Source organism: Malaclemys terrapin, chromosome 1, assembly GCF_027887155.1.
Source record: "Malaclemys terrapin pileata isolate rMalTer1 chromosome 1, rMalTer1.hap1, whole genome shotgun sequence".
NCBI lineage: Eukaryota > Metazoa > Chordata > Testudines > Emydidae > Malaclemys > Malaclemys terrapin.
In genome coordinates this window covers 79202639-79216242 of record NC_071505.1, presented here as the reverse complement: position 1 = coordinate 79216242, position 13604 = coordinate 79202639, and the positions used below count along the sequence as shown (strand labels likewise).

The window sequence follows — 13604 nt, the reverse complement described above, 5'->3', positions numbered from 1 at the left end:
AGCTTAAAGAACAGAAACACTTATTAAACACATGCTTTTTGTGCATCATTATTAACAATCTTAACACTGCCATACTATAAGTCTACTATTTTTGTTTTGTTTTTTGTTTTGGAATATTTAAGAAAAATCCTTATTGTCCTTTGCCCTAATAGCCATAGACATGTTCCTTGATACCTTTAGCTTCCCGTATCAAATGTCTACATGTCAACTTCCCCTTTGTTTATATTTATAATACATTATTGCTTTATAATACTAATAATAAAAAAATCAAGCTCAGGCCTTAGAGCCTGGGCTCCAGCCCAAGCCCAAATGTCTACACTGCAATTTCATAGCCCCACAGCCCGAGCCCCGCAAGCATGAGACAGCTGATGGGAGCCAGCTGCGGCCATGCTGCCGGTCTTTTAATGCACTGTAGACACACCATAAAGGCCTGAACTTAGAAGGACAAAAGCTGTCAATTTCCCTTCAATTTAAATATAGATGTTAAAAGTAATCTGTTCCTGTTCTGGAATCTCAAATTGAGGGCAGTTTGTATTTGATGGTGATGATTTGATGGGGGTGAGGTTACAGATCAATGGCAGTGTGATTTATTTTGTTTGGGAAGTGCTTGCAGGGAGATTGAGGAATGAACTGGGTAGGTAGGATGATTCAATGGCCATTGTAGTCTCCCCTGGGTGTTTCTATTCTGGCATCTAGCTGTGGTGTTTGCATCCTTTGGCCACCTTCAGGTGGTTGTGAAGATGGAACAGTGCTGCCATTTACAGGGGTTATGGGATGGGGTTTTTAGTTATGAGGACTTTGGCTCCTCAGTTAACTTGGAAGTGGGCAGGTGGAGACAAGACATGAAGAAATCTTGTTTACAGTTTAAACCAGAACCTAGATGCTTATTTTCAGCCCCTGATATTTCACCTCTAGGTAACTCTCAACTTATATCAGGCACCTACCGTTCTAAACTTTTAAATAAATCATAATATATTTGCAATTTACAGCAATGAAATAGATAGTAAAATCTTGTATTTCAGTATGTAAACTGATTATCTGGGGGGGATCAGGAAGTAGTTCTCTCTCCATGTACAACATTAGATAAGTGCAATTTATAATTTTCACATTCTCTTGAAGCAACAGGTTTTGGCTGCTGTTAGAGGCTGAATATCAGGCTAGATGGGCTGATCCAGCATAGCAGGCTCTCTTCCCACATTGCTAAGTAAAAACAAAACATTTTTCATGATGTTACTGTAGTGTTTGGGTGATTTTTTTTTTAAGTAAATATCTGATGCCATGCAATACATATATGATAATTAAAAATTGATAGCCTGATTAAATATTCAAATTAATTATTTGGTCCTGTTGTAAACATGGTCAGCGTGTAATAAATGGGAAGTAGTATAATGTTCCTGTTAATGCATGTCTGTCTTCTACCACAGTCGATCGTAATGATTCTCTTAGTTATTCCCCTAGTATGTGATGTATAATGTACTATTAATATAATTACTTTAGTAAAACAATTAAATGTTGTTGGCATGCTTAATTGCACCTTGACCTCATATTCAGCTTTAAATGTCTTTTAAATATAAATGAGACCCTAAACCTGCATTCTAATCAGCACAGGCAGACCCTTGTGCCTGTGCAGAGACCATTCATTTTTATGTTTACATAAAAGGTACATGGGTGGACCCTTATGCTTACGCAAACGAATGGCAGGATCTGGACCAATGTTTGTACCCACAAGTTCTTGTGTGTAAACAAGCTATGCATTTAATCTGATCTTTGTAGATGGTCTTTGCGTATGTTTCATCATCATTTTAAAAGTGCTTAGTGTATTTTACTTTGTCTGATATAGGGAAGCATGTAGATGGCATATAGCATTACAGTCTGCACCTGCCTTAAAAATAATTAAAATCAGTAGCCTAGACCTAAAATTCTTGTGTCTTTCATGCTGCAGCTGCTGCTTTTTGCATTAATTCAAAAACAGTGCACTCCAAGGTTAATGTGCTTTTCTTGTGAATAATATCCTTGCACTTACATAGTTAGTTTCATCAGAGGCTCTTGTACTTATAAAAAGATGGATGAGCATTATCCTACTTTAGAGATGCCTTATCCCACACTCATTGAAATCTGTAGCAAAGCTCCCATTAGAAATAGAACCCAAGTTTCAGGACTGCAATTGTCCTGTTTTAACCATCAGAGCACAATTTTCTAGACCAAATCTCCAGTTGTTTCTTATTGTATACCAATACAAGAAACTCATATTGTACAAAGCTCAAATATGAGGTACCACACACTTTGACTTTCTATCCTAGTCTTGGTATGTACCTGTATTTGTGTTTCAGCTGCCAATGTAAATTAATCACATTAAAAGGAAGTTCATTTAAACTGGAAAAAATGATTTATGTTTGAGCTGAATCTTTTTGTCAAGGCTTTGACATGGCATTTTTAGGGGGATGCACCAATTTGTGCAGACCTAGCTAATAAAAATTGACATTGAGTAATATAAGTCTTGACAGTTCCTATCTGGAGGTCACTGATGTGAATATAACATTGCATGCCACTGTATTGTGGAGCAACAGAAGAGTTTACAAGGGTTGAGCAATGTTTGTGAATATAGTGGTGTATAAACTTCACTTTGTTTTCTATTTTGAGCACAAAGGGAATGCTAATTTTATACCAATACTGTATTTTTCTGTGTAGTTGTGTGTTTACCTAAACCCTAACATCCAAAAGTTGTTAATTGTCCAGTGATATATTTATTATTTTTAAATCTGCTATTTTGTGATGCTGGCATTTTGTGTAAAAGATCTGCAGCAATGTTTGGGAAGTGAATTTGCCTGGGTAAGTGGTATGAATAAAACACATCTATAATATTGCATTAGATATAGTACCTTAGCTTTAAATGATAAGCATTCTATTCAGTGTTCCTGTTTTCTTTATACACCTCTACCTTGATATAACGCTGTTCTCGGGAGCAAAAAAAATCTTACCGCGTTATAGGTGAAACCGCATTATATCGAACTTGCTTTGATCCACCGGAGTGCGCAGCCCCGCCCCCCCCGGAGCACTGCTTTACCGCGTTATATCCAAATTTGTGTTATATTGGGTCGCGTTATATAGGGGTAGAGGTGTACTTAAGTTTATATTTATGGGGTGTGTGTGTGTGTGTATATATATATATATATACACACACACACACACTCTCTCTCTCACTCTGCACAATACAGAGTGTTATGCCATTTACATTACAGGTAATAAGGTTTAAATTTTTCATTTAACAACAATATTGCCACACAGTTAAAATTATGCACACAACTTAATTGATATACTACATTTACACACATTTAATTATGTGGAAGGTACACTGAATATATAGTGTATTTCTAAATACTAATCAATCCACAGTGAATCTGTTCTTTAATCTTTTTTTTTTTTTAATTGTGGCACTAAATTACCACATAATTACCATGTTGGTGAATGATAGAATGGGAATGTCTGTGTTGGTTATAATTTTTTTATAAATCTGCAGCGTCCCTGATATGATGCCTATTTGTAGCATCCCATTTATATCTATTATGTGGAATATTACCACATAAGGGAATGGAAACCCCACACATTTCAACACATGGACTTTCCTTTTTATGCTTACATTAGTGTTGAGACCTATGTTTCAGTTCATTAAAATTGTGGAGTTCTGGGGATCTGCTGGAGGAAAGAACTATCTGTGTGGATCACTATCCTGCTCTATCAACTGAATTCTTGCCTTTCTGCAGCTCTATGACAGCATGGGTCCTGTAGGAGCCCTGAGGCAGGACTTCCTCTAACTTTGTCGCCATGTTGCAGAGAGAAGGGGAACTTGTGCATGATTTTTCTTCTTGGGTTTGGAGAGAGGAGACCACACTGCAGCCAGTCCAGCCATCTCACAACATCAGTGGTGGGTCTGAATCCCTCTGGAGTTTCCATACTGGGCTTCTACAAGATCTCAGAAAAGGGGCACCATTTAGTGGACCCATTCCTTCCCTCACCCATCTCACCCGTTTCCTTGGCCCATGTCTGCATATTTTGGCTTTCCTCCAGTGCCACTTATGGATGTGGAAAAGCGCACAAAGCCTTAAACATGTTAGTCTACATTTGTACTTATTTTGAGGGTAGTTCACTAGTGTTATTCTTTGAGTTTAACAGAACTAATTAAGGTTATATTCACTAAATGGCTGTGACCATTGTGTCTTTTATTTAGTTAATAGGGATTGTGGTCTAAGTTTTTTCCATCTCAGGCCAAAAACATGCACACTCTGTCTGCTTTTAAATTCACAAAATTGAAAAGAATTATTCTCAGTTTACCAAGTATAATTTATGAATGTCAGATGTTGGCAGTTAGAAAATAAACCAGTCCACTCAGTGATGCGTTTCCTTACATAGAAGGGGGGGGGGGTGGTACAAACAGCATTTTATAATTACTTCTAGATGGGCAATACAATTCCATATTTTTATATTTGCTTATATGATTATATGTGCAAGATAATTTGAATATTAAAACTGTAACTTGAATATTAAAAGTAACTGAGGGTTTCTAACACTTAGTCTCTAATATTATTTCCCTAATGTTGGCACCTCAGCTAGGCAAAAACTTCCTAAACATACCAATAGTGGCATTAGTTAGTATGTAAATTTGATTTTCAAACTCCAGTAGCCAACAAGTTCTCTGAACATTTGCTCACATTTGCTGTCTTGTCACAGTTGTGACTTGAATTGTATCCTGGGGCTCTTTAATGGGCTGCTGGAACCATGACCCTTCTCCTGATACCTAGGTATCTATTTCAATTTGGGGTTTTATTTTTTCTTTAAGTTTCAACAATAGCAGCCCAAAAAGCTCTAGTCAGCTATAAAAGTGCTTCAAAACATAGTTCTTTACAGCAACCTTGAAAAATTACATCCAAAGTATTACCAGTGAATTCTCTGGTCTTAGTGCAACCAAACAGAACTTGTCTTTCTATATCTACCAAGCTTGTGTACCACCATGTATAACACTTTAATTGTTGCTGGACAATGTACATGTTTTGATAGAACTTCTAATAGAAACATAGAATATCAGGGTTGGAAGGGACCTCAGGAGGTCATCAAGTCCAACCCCCTGCTCAAAGCAGGACCAATCCCCAACTAAATCATCCCAGCCAGGGCTTTGTCAAGCCTGACTGTAAAAACCTCTAAGGAAAGAGATTCCACCACCACCTCCCTAGGTAACCCATTCCAGTGCTTCACCACCCTCCTAGTGAAAAAGTTTTTCCTAATATCCAACCTAAACCTCCCCCCACTGCAACTTGAGACCATTACTCCTTGTTCTGTCATCTGGTACCACTGAAAACAGTCTATCTCCATCTTCTTTGGAACCCCCTTTCAGGTAGTTGAAAGCAGCTATCAAATCCCCCCTCATTCTTCTTTTCTGCAGTCTAAATAATTCCAGTTCCCTCAGCCTCTCCTCATAAGTCATGTGCTCCAGCCCCCTAATAATTTTTGTTGCCCTCCACTGGACTCTTTGCAATTTTTCCACATCCTTCCTGTAGTGTGGGGCCCAAAATTGGACACAGTACTCCAGATGAGGCCTCACCAATGCCGAATAGAGGGGAATGATCACGTCCCTTGATCTGCTGGCAATGCTCCTACTTATACAGCCCAAAATGCTGTTAGCCTTCTTGGCAATAAGGGCACACTGTTGACTCATATCCATTGTCCACTGTAACCCCTAGGTCCTTTTCTGCAGAACTACTGCCTAGCCACTTGGTCCCTAGTCTGTAGCAGTGCATGGGATTCTTCCGTCCTAAGTGCAGGACTCTGCACTTGTCCTTGTTGAACCTCATCAGATTTCTTTTGGCCCAATCCTCTAATTTGTCTAGGTCCCTCTGTATCCTATCCTGACCTTCCAGTGTATCTACCGCTCCTCCAAGTTTAGTGTCATCTGCAGACTTGCTGAGGGTGCAATCCATGCCATCTTCCAGGTCATTAATGAAGATATTGACTGCAGGACAGACCATTGGGGTACTCCACTTGATACCGGCTGCCAACTAGACATGGAGCCATTGATCACTAACCATTGAGCCCGATGATCTAGCCAGCTTTCTATCCACCTTATAGTCCATTCATCCAGCCCACACTACTTTAACTTGCTGGCAAGAATACTGTGGGAGACTGTATCAAAAGCTTAGTATAATAGAATACTAATGACAATAAATGAGATGTCAAAAATATACCAGGTATGTCAGACCAACCTACAGAAATGTTTCTTGAACATTTAGGATGAGATTCTCCAAAACTTTCAGCAATGGCTTAATTCTTCTTCCATTGGCTGCAGTAGAAGCAAGGTTAGGCCAATGCTGAGCACTTCTGAAAATCCCACCCTTGTGTTCTACTAGGCTGCACTGAGTGTTACATGTATCCATACAAATTAGAGAGCATGTCCCAAATGGTCTATGCATTACTAAAACTCCCCAATGAAATGGATTAACATGGTCTTTTTCCATATACATACAGTTTTTCAAAATAAATTTTCAAACATGTTTTCACTTGGAATGTTTTCTCAGACAAGTATTGTTAGAGCACTTTTTGTCCTCTTGAAACCTTACTTCATCCGCCATTTTAAATGTAATGTTTATTTAGTCAAGTACTGAAGTGCTGCCACCATTACATAGTACTATTTCTCATTTTCCTGGCTGGCAGTCAGGGGTTTAGATGGCAAGCTGTGAAATACTATTTTTCTGGCACTAGCATTTGGCTCTTTGGCTGACTCCTCAATCAGTTGTGCTGGCAGCATTGGAGTTGTCTCTGGGGGTCTCATGTGGCTGTGTTGCAGATGGGTTTCTTGTGCTTCTTACTCCATGACACATTCTTGCAAATGATTTGACTTGGAAGGATTTGCTTTTCTCCACAGAAGTAGAGCAACATATCTTGTGCTGTTGTAGGTAGCTTCCTGTTGTTAAATTCTCCCTCCCACATCATAAGGGGAGAGAGACTGATAGCTCTTTTACAATCTCAGATCTGCCAAAGAAGCATGGGGGGTTGTTGTTGTTTTTTGGGGGGGGGGAATCTGTTGTATGGCGTGGTACCAGAGTATCTGAACACCTCACAAACATTCATTAATTTATCCTCAAAAACTCTTGTGTTGGGAGAGTATTATCTTTGTTATACACAAGAGGAACTAACATACTAGTGACCCTTGCTTGCTGCTTGCTCATGCAGGGATCCAAGGAACCATCTTATTCCCCCTGCACTTGCTACCCATATCACAAGTAGCAGCATTGGAGGGAAAGAAAGAGCCACAGGGCTGCTGTTCTTCTTTCTATACTGAAGAATGAGCAGGCATAGGTGAACCTTAGCTCCCTGCCTTCCTTCCACACCCATGTACTGGCCCATGCAGAGTAGATTATGATTCCGAGTCACTCCTGGTCTGCTCCTGAGCCGGTGCAACTATGCACTACCCCTTACTCAGGGCAGATTGTAAAACTACACTCTAGCATAGTACAACTGTAGATAGTCAGATTCACATGGGAAGTGTCTAGTATATCAGGAAGAGAACAGTTCTGAATCCCAATCCAGTGCCTTACCCAAAAGACCATTTTTTGTGTGTGTGTGCGCGCGCATGTGCACATCTACATGATCAGTCTTCCTAAATGTAGTTGTGGTTCTAATCAGGCTTTGTGTTCTGGAAGAGGTTGTTTTTTTTTGGGGGGGGGGTAAGAGAAAATAGCTAAATTAATAGAAATCTGCAGTAGCTTCAAAATAGCTATAACTGGGAATGCACTTAGAACTAGAGCTGGCTGAAAATTTTTTACCCGCTATTTTTTTTCTGATGCAAAATGCCATTTTAATTAAACTTTCATGAGGAATATTCTGTTTCTGTCAAAAAAAATTCAGATTTCATTGAAAAAACAAAAAAAAATCCTCAGTTTTGGCATTTTGGAAAAATCCAAAAACTGCCAATGAAAATTTTTGACAAAAATAAACTTTAATTTTCTCCTAAAAATTTAACTTTGCAAACAGGTCTTGTTAGAATTGTTTCCATTTACATCCCTTTTCTTTGTTTTTATTGAGTTTTGCTCTGTATCCGGATATGCCAAAGTCTCCAGGCTTCAAGCACTGTTCTGGCTACAGTAAGTTGATGCCAATCAGCAGTCCTTACTCCAGCTACTTAAAGTGTCTGGCTGACGGCCTTGTTCGGGATAAGTGCCCCATGTGCAAGGTTTTTAAACCCTGAACCAAAAACAGCAGAGCGGTTTGTTTTAGAAATCTTTTGATGGAGGCAACTATGTGCCCTCACTCAGTACCCAGCTACTCAATATGGGAAGATTCTGTCTAAACTCCCTCCAAGAGGGCGTTGCCAGACTTAGCAGCTTCTCTGTGCCAAAGGGAGTGGGATAGAAGACACCATTCCCCATTTCCAGTGCTATGTAAGCACCTGAAGAAGTCTGGTGATTTGGCTTTGTCTAGCCATAAGAAATCTGGGGTTTTCACTTTATGCAGCCACAGTCTCTTCTCCTTCAAGGGCTAGATTCTTGTCAGACTCCCATAAGGAGAAATCAATTTCAAGGTTGGAATCACTGACCAGGTGATCCCCTTTACTGCATTCTGCCGTAAACCGTACCAAGTTGTCAGTTCTGCCAAGTCAAGGGATATCATCAAAAACGACTCAATTTCCTGCTTTGTCTGAGGCTTTGAGTTTTGTTCCCCCAGCTGTTTTATCAGTACCACCTACGGCCAAGGCGTATGTGGTGGCATGGGATCTCTTACATTTGTTAGTACTGCATTTGCTGCTCGTGCATCATGCAGGATGACTCTCACAGTTTCAAGATAACAGCACCTGTATTCCTCTCCTCCATAACCCACCAAGGACATCTATTTAAAGGTTTCCGGCTCCCAACTGCTACCTCTTGGGCAAAGACCTATATCTCTCCCATTCTTGGCCAGAGAATTCTAAGTTGCCCAGCTCCCTGGATTTACACTGTGATATCTGCAGCCAGACAGACTGCCTAAAAGGCCACTGCTTTGCTTTCTCTTTGAAGGCTAAGAAGAGTGTAATTGCAAACAGTTGCAAATTATCACACAGCTCTTTCTAAGCAAGCGTATTTATTCTTAAGGTGAAAGCATTACAGAAAAAGCATACCAAAAACAATAAAAGACATACAAATGAGCTAAAAGGCTTACCAGAGGTCACCCCAACTGTATAGGTGTCAGTCCTTGAAAACCCACAACTGGGTTTCCCCCATGGTTGCAAGTTCACAACTATTTCAGAACCAGAATTCAGACTGGGCAGTTCAGCTGTTCTTCACGCAGCTTGGGCCTTTGATCTTGTCTCAGAGATCACGTAATCAGCAGACAATGTCCTACTCCTCAGGACATAGCTTCAGAAGGCTGGGGTTTAGAATAGCCAGAGCTGGAGGATTTGCATTAACCTCTCCCTAGGTATTCCCCAGGAAATCCACTTCACCTAATTGTCCCAAAAATCTATTCTTTTCTGGCACATTTTCCATATAGTCCTCTGAACTCCCAGGCCTCAGATCACTTTTCTCCTCTAGAGAAGTTACATACAATCCTAACCCACAATAATACATAAATTTTGCATTTATTACAATGGATCCCAAAGATACATAAACTTAATTCAATAAGGTTTTTCAATGATATTGTAGGAAATTGGCCCTTCTGGAAGTTATGGGGACATCCCCCAGATTTGAGGTCCTCTTCTTGTTGGTTGTCCAGCCTGTGCCATCCAAAGTCCTGCCATCCTCGATACTAATGTGACGCTAGACCACCTTCTAAGCGCTGTTTCCCACCTGGGACTATCCTTGATAGCAACAATAGGCCAGCTTCACTAACAAGATGCTGTTCCCCAGTTTGGTACTGCCTCTGGTATCCATCAGCTACTAAGGATTTATCTACAGCTATTCTTCTTCCTTCCTCAGAGGTTCTTATACTAACAAACCAGCCTGATACACTAATACACCCCCTGATGAGGCTACTGTCTTTGAGTCATCATCTCCTGTCACTGATAACGACAACATTTACCAGGAGCCTTTGAAGAGGATTGGGGAATTCTCTGGGGATTCAGGGTGCATTGGTTCACCATTCATGCCCCTACTAGTGTGGCTTTGGGGCTCACCAAAATCCTTTGACAGACTCCCTCTTCTTTAGCACCCACGGCCAAAAGAACAGAGAGGAGGTATCAAGCTCAGGGGCATGAATATTTTGACTTGCATGTTATCCAGGTGTCTTTAGTGGTGACAGTTATAAACAAAAAATTGAAGCAAAGCCAGATAAAATTGACTCCCAAGGACAAAGAGCCTAAAAAAATTGATTTGTTTGGGTGAAAGCCAGTTTACAATTTAGAATGGCAAACCGCCACCACATTTGTTCTCGGACAAAATGGATGAGGTGACCCTAAAATCTTTGGGCATTTATACTCCTGCTAGAAAAAAGAAGCAGTTTAAGCCTCCGATCCACCAGAAATATCCATCATACTAACCAATGAGTCAGACTGACACCTCAGACACGTCATAAGTTTAAAAGGAGGAGATCTCTGCCCCCACCTCCTACATCAGAGGTTCTTAAACTTCATTGCACCACAACCCCTTTCTGACAACAAAAATTACTACATGACCCCTGGAAGGAGGACTGAAGCCTGAGCCTGCCCGAGCCCCACTGCCCCTGGTAAGAGGGCCGAAGCCTGTAACCTGAGCCACGCCACCCGGCTCAGGCTTCAGCTTCAGCCCCAGGCGATGGAGCTTGGGCTTTGGCCCGGGCCCTAGTAAGTCTAAGACAGCCCTGGTGACCCCATTAAAATGGGGTCAGGACCCACAGTTTGAGAACTGCTGTCCTACATCTATTACATCAAGACAGCCATCAGTTTCCAAGTATACTGTTTGACTTCTTGGTTGAGGGCAGCAAACCACTCCTGCAGACTTCTCCCTCCCTGGCCTCGTCAAAATTGGTTTTCAAATCTGTTCATAGAATCATAGAATATCAGGGTTGGAGGGGACCTCAGGAGGTCATCTAGTCCAACCGTGCTCAAAGCAGGACCAATCCCCAGACAGGGATCTGGGGCAAAAATCTAAATGGCCCCCTCAAGGATTGAACTCACAACCCTGGGTTTAGCAGGCCAATGCTCAAACCACTGTTGAACCTCTCCATTCAAGATCCAGTTTCCCTTCCTTTGGATCCAGACATAATATCACAAAATTATGGCCAGGCTGCATATCCCAACCTGATCAGTCTGCATCTAACCACCTGGATGCTCAATGGTTAGAGTCTCTGGAGTCTGCCTGTTCTGTGGCAATTCAGTACATTCATTTAAGTCGTAAGAAGATATACATACCTTGAGATACGCATACTTTGTAAAATAGAATATGTCTCCTTCCAAGGCTACTATCCAGTTTGTCCTGGATGACCTCCTTCACCTAAAACAGATGGGGCTGTCAGTTAGCTCACTGAGGGAACACCACACTGCATTTTGTCTTCTTATAGCTGGCAAGCCTGTGTCCTCCAACCCTATCACTATCAGAAAGGTTTGGACAGACTCTTGCCTTATGTAAAGGATACAATTCATTCCTAGGTTCTTTCAGGATTGATGGGACTTCCTTTGAAACCCAAGTTGCATTTTTAATAGCTGTTAGCTCAGCTAGGAGGGTTGCTGTGCTCCAGGCTCTCATGACTGACTCTCCATATACAACTTTTTAAAACAAGGACAAAGTGGCTCTATGTCCTCACCCAAAATTTCTTATGAAGGAGTCTGGGAGTTTCATTTGAATCAGACTGTTTATTCACCAACCTTCTTTCTGAAGCCTCACTCTCAGGCCTTGCCTACACTTGCGAGTTACAGCACTGTAAAGGCTCCCCCAGCGCTGTAACTCACTCACCGTCCACACTGGCAAGGCATTTGCAGCGCTGTATCTCCGTGGTTGCTGCGCTCCATGTACTCCTCCTCTCCGAGAGGAATAGTGAGTATTGCGCTGCGGCGCCAGTGTGGCCGCCCAATGCACTGTGAATGGCCTCCAGAATTATTCAGCAGTATCCCACAATGCCTGTTCTAGCCACTCTGGTCATCGGTTCAAACTCTACTGCCCTGGCCTCAGGTAACCAACCATGTGACCTACCCTTTACATTCCCCGGGAATTTTAAAAATCCCCTTCCTGTTTGCTCAGCCCGGCATGGTGTGGAGTGCTATCAGCGAATCTTTCCAGGTGACCATGCCTCCACGCACCAACCGAGCCCCAGCATGGAGCAATGGCGAGTTGCTGGACCTCATCAGTGTTTGGGGGGAGGAAACTGTACAGTCCCAGCTGCGCTCCAGCCGTAGGAATTACGATACCTTCGGGAAGGTATCAAAGGAAATGATGGAAAGGGGCCATGACCGGGACGCCCTGCAGTGCAGGATTAAAGTGAAGGAGCTGCGGAGTGCCTACCGCAAAGCCCGTGATGCAAACAGCCGCTTGGGTGCTCCCCCCGCGACCTGCCGATTCTACAAAGAGCTGGATGCGATACTTGGGGTTAACCCCACCTCCACTCCGAGCACCACCATGGACACTTCAGAGCCGGTGGGGCGGGGGGGGGAGGAGGAGGAGGAGGTGGGGGAGGAAAACAGGAGTGATGGTGGTGGGCCGGATGGAGACACCCCGGAATCCCTGGAGCCATGCAGCCAGGAGCTCTTTTCAAGCCAGGAGGAAGGTAGCCAGTCGCAGCGGCCAGTACTTGGTGGAGGACAAACAGAAGAGCAGGTTCCCGGTAAGCAGGTTTTTTTTTCGGGAAGGAATTTTTTCAGTGCGGGCTCTTTGGGAGAGGAGGGTTAGGCATGCATGCCTAGATGCGGAATAGTGCATTGATGTGGTTTATCACATCACGGTAATCGGCCTCGGTAATTTCCTCGAATGTCTCATCCAGAACGTGTGCAATGCGCTTGCGCAGGTTTATCGGGAGAGCCACCGTGGTCCTTGTCCCAGCCAGGCTAATGTGTCCGTGCCACTGTGCCGCGAGGGGCGGGGGGACCATTGCTGCACACAGGCAAGCTGCACATGGGCCAGGGCGGAAGCCGCATTGCAGTAGAAGACCCTCCCTTGCTTCCCAGGTCACCCTCAGCAGCAAGATATCGTCCAGGGCGAACTCCTGTGGAAAATGTTGGGACAGTGTTCAGTGTAGGTGCCCCCTGAAGCTGTTGGCTCTCCCCAAGGCACAGAAAACCAGAGGACAGCACAGCCCTGAAACAATCAGTCCCCCTTACTCACCATTTTGAGGCTCCTGTGGGATGTGTGTGCTCTGTTTCGGATGGGAAAATTATGCTATTGTGTAGACCCTGCGTGTTTTCTATTCCTTAAGTGCCAAGGGAATCATTACTCTGTCTGGTATAAACAATGCTGCCTCTGTTAAATTTTGCCTATACAGCTGCATCAACCTTGAGACCTCAGCCGTCCCTCTTATCGCCTGCTCAGAGACTGCAAAGACCCAGGAAGAGACCGCGAAAAAGCAAAGAAGACATGCTGCAAGAAGTGATGCGGCAATCTATTAAAGAGAATGAGAAAGCACTGGACTGGAGGGAGAGAGAAAGCAGGATCCACCAGGAAAACGCAGTGCACCGGCGACAA

General features: G+C 42.7%; 1 protein-coding gene across 6 annotated transcripts in view; it reads left to right on the top strand.

Moving 5' to 3' along the window:
- Positions 1–13604, top strand: part of POC1B (POC1 centriolar protein B) — a 99892-nt gene that overhangs the window by 58831 nt on the left and 27457 nt on the right. The window lies entirely within an intron of this gene.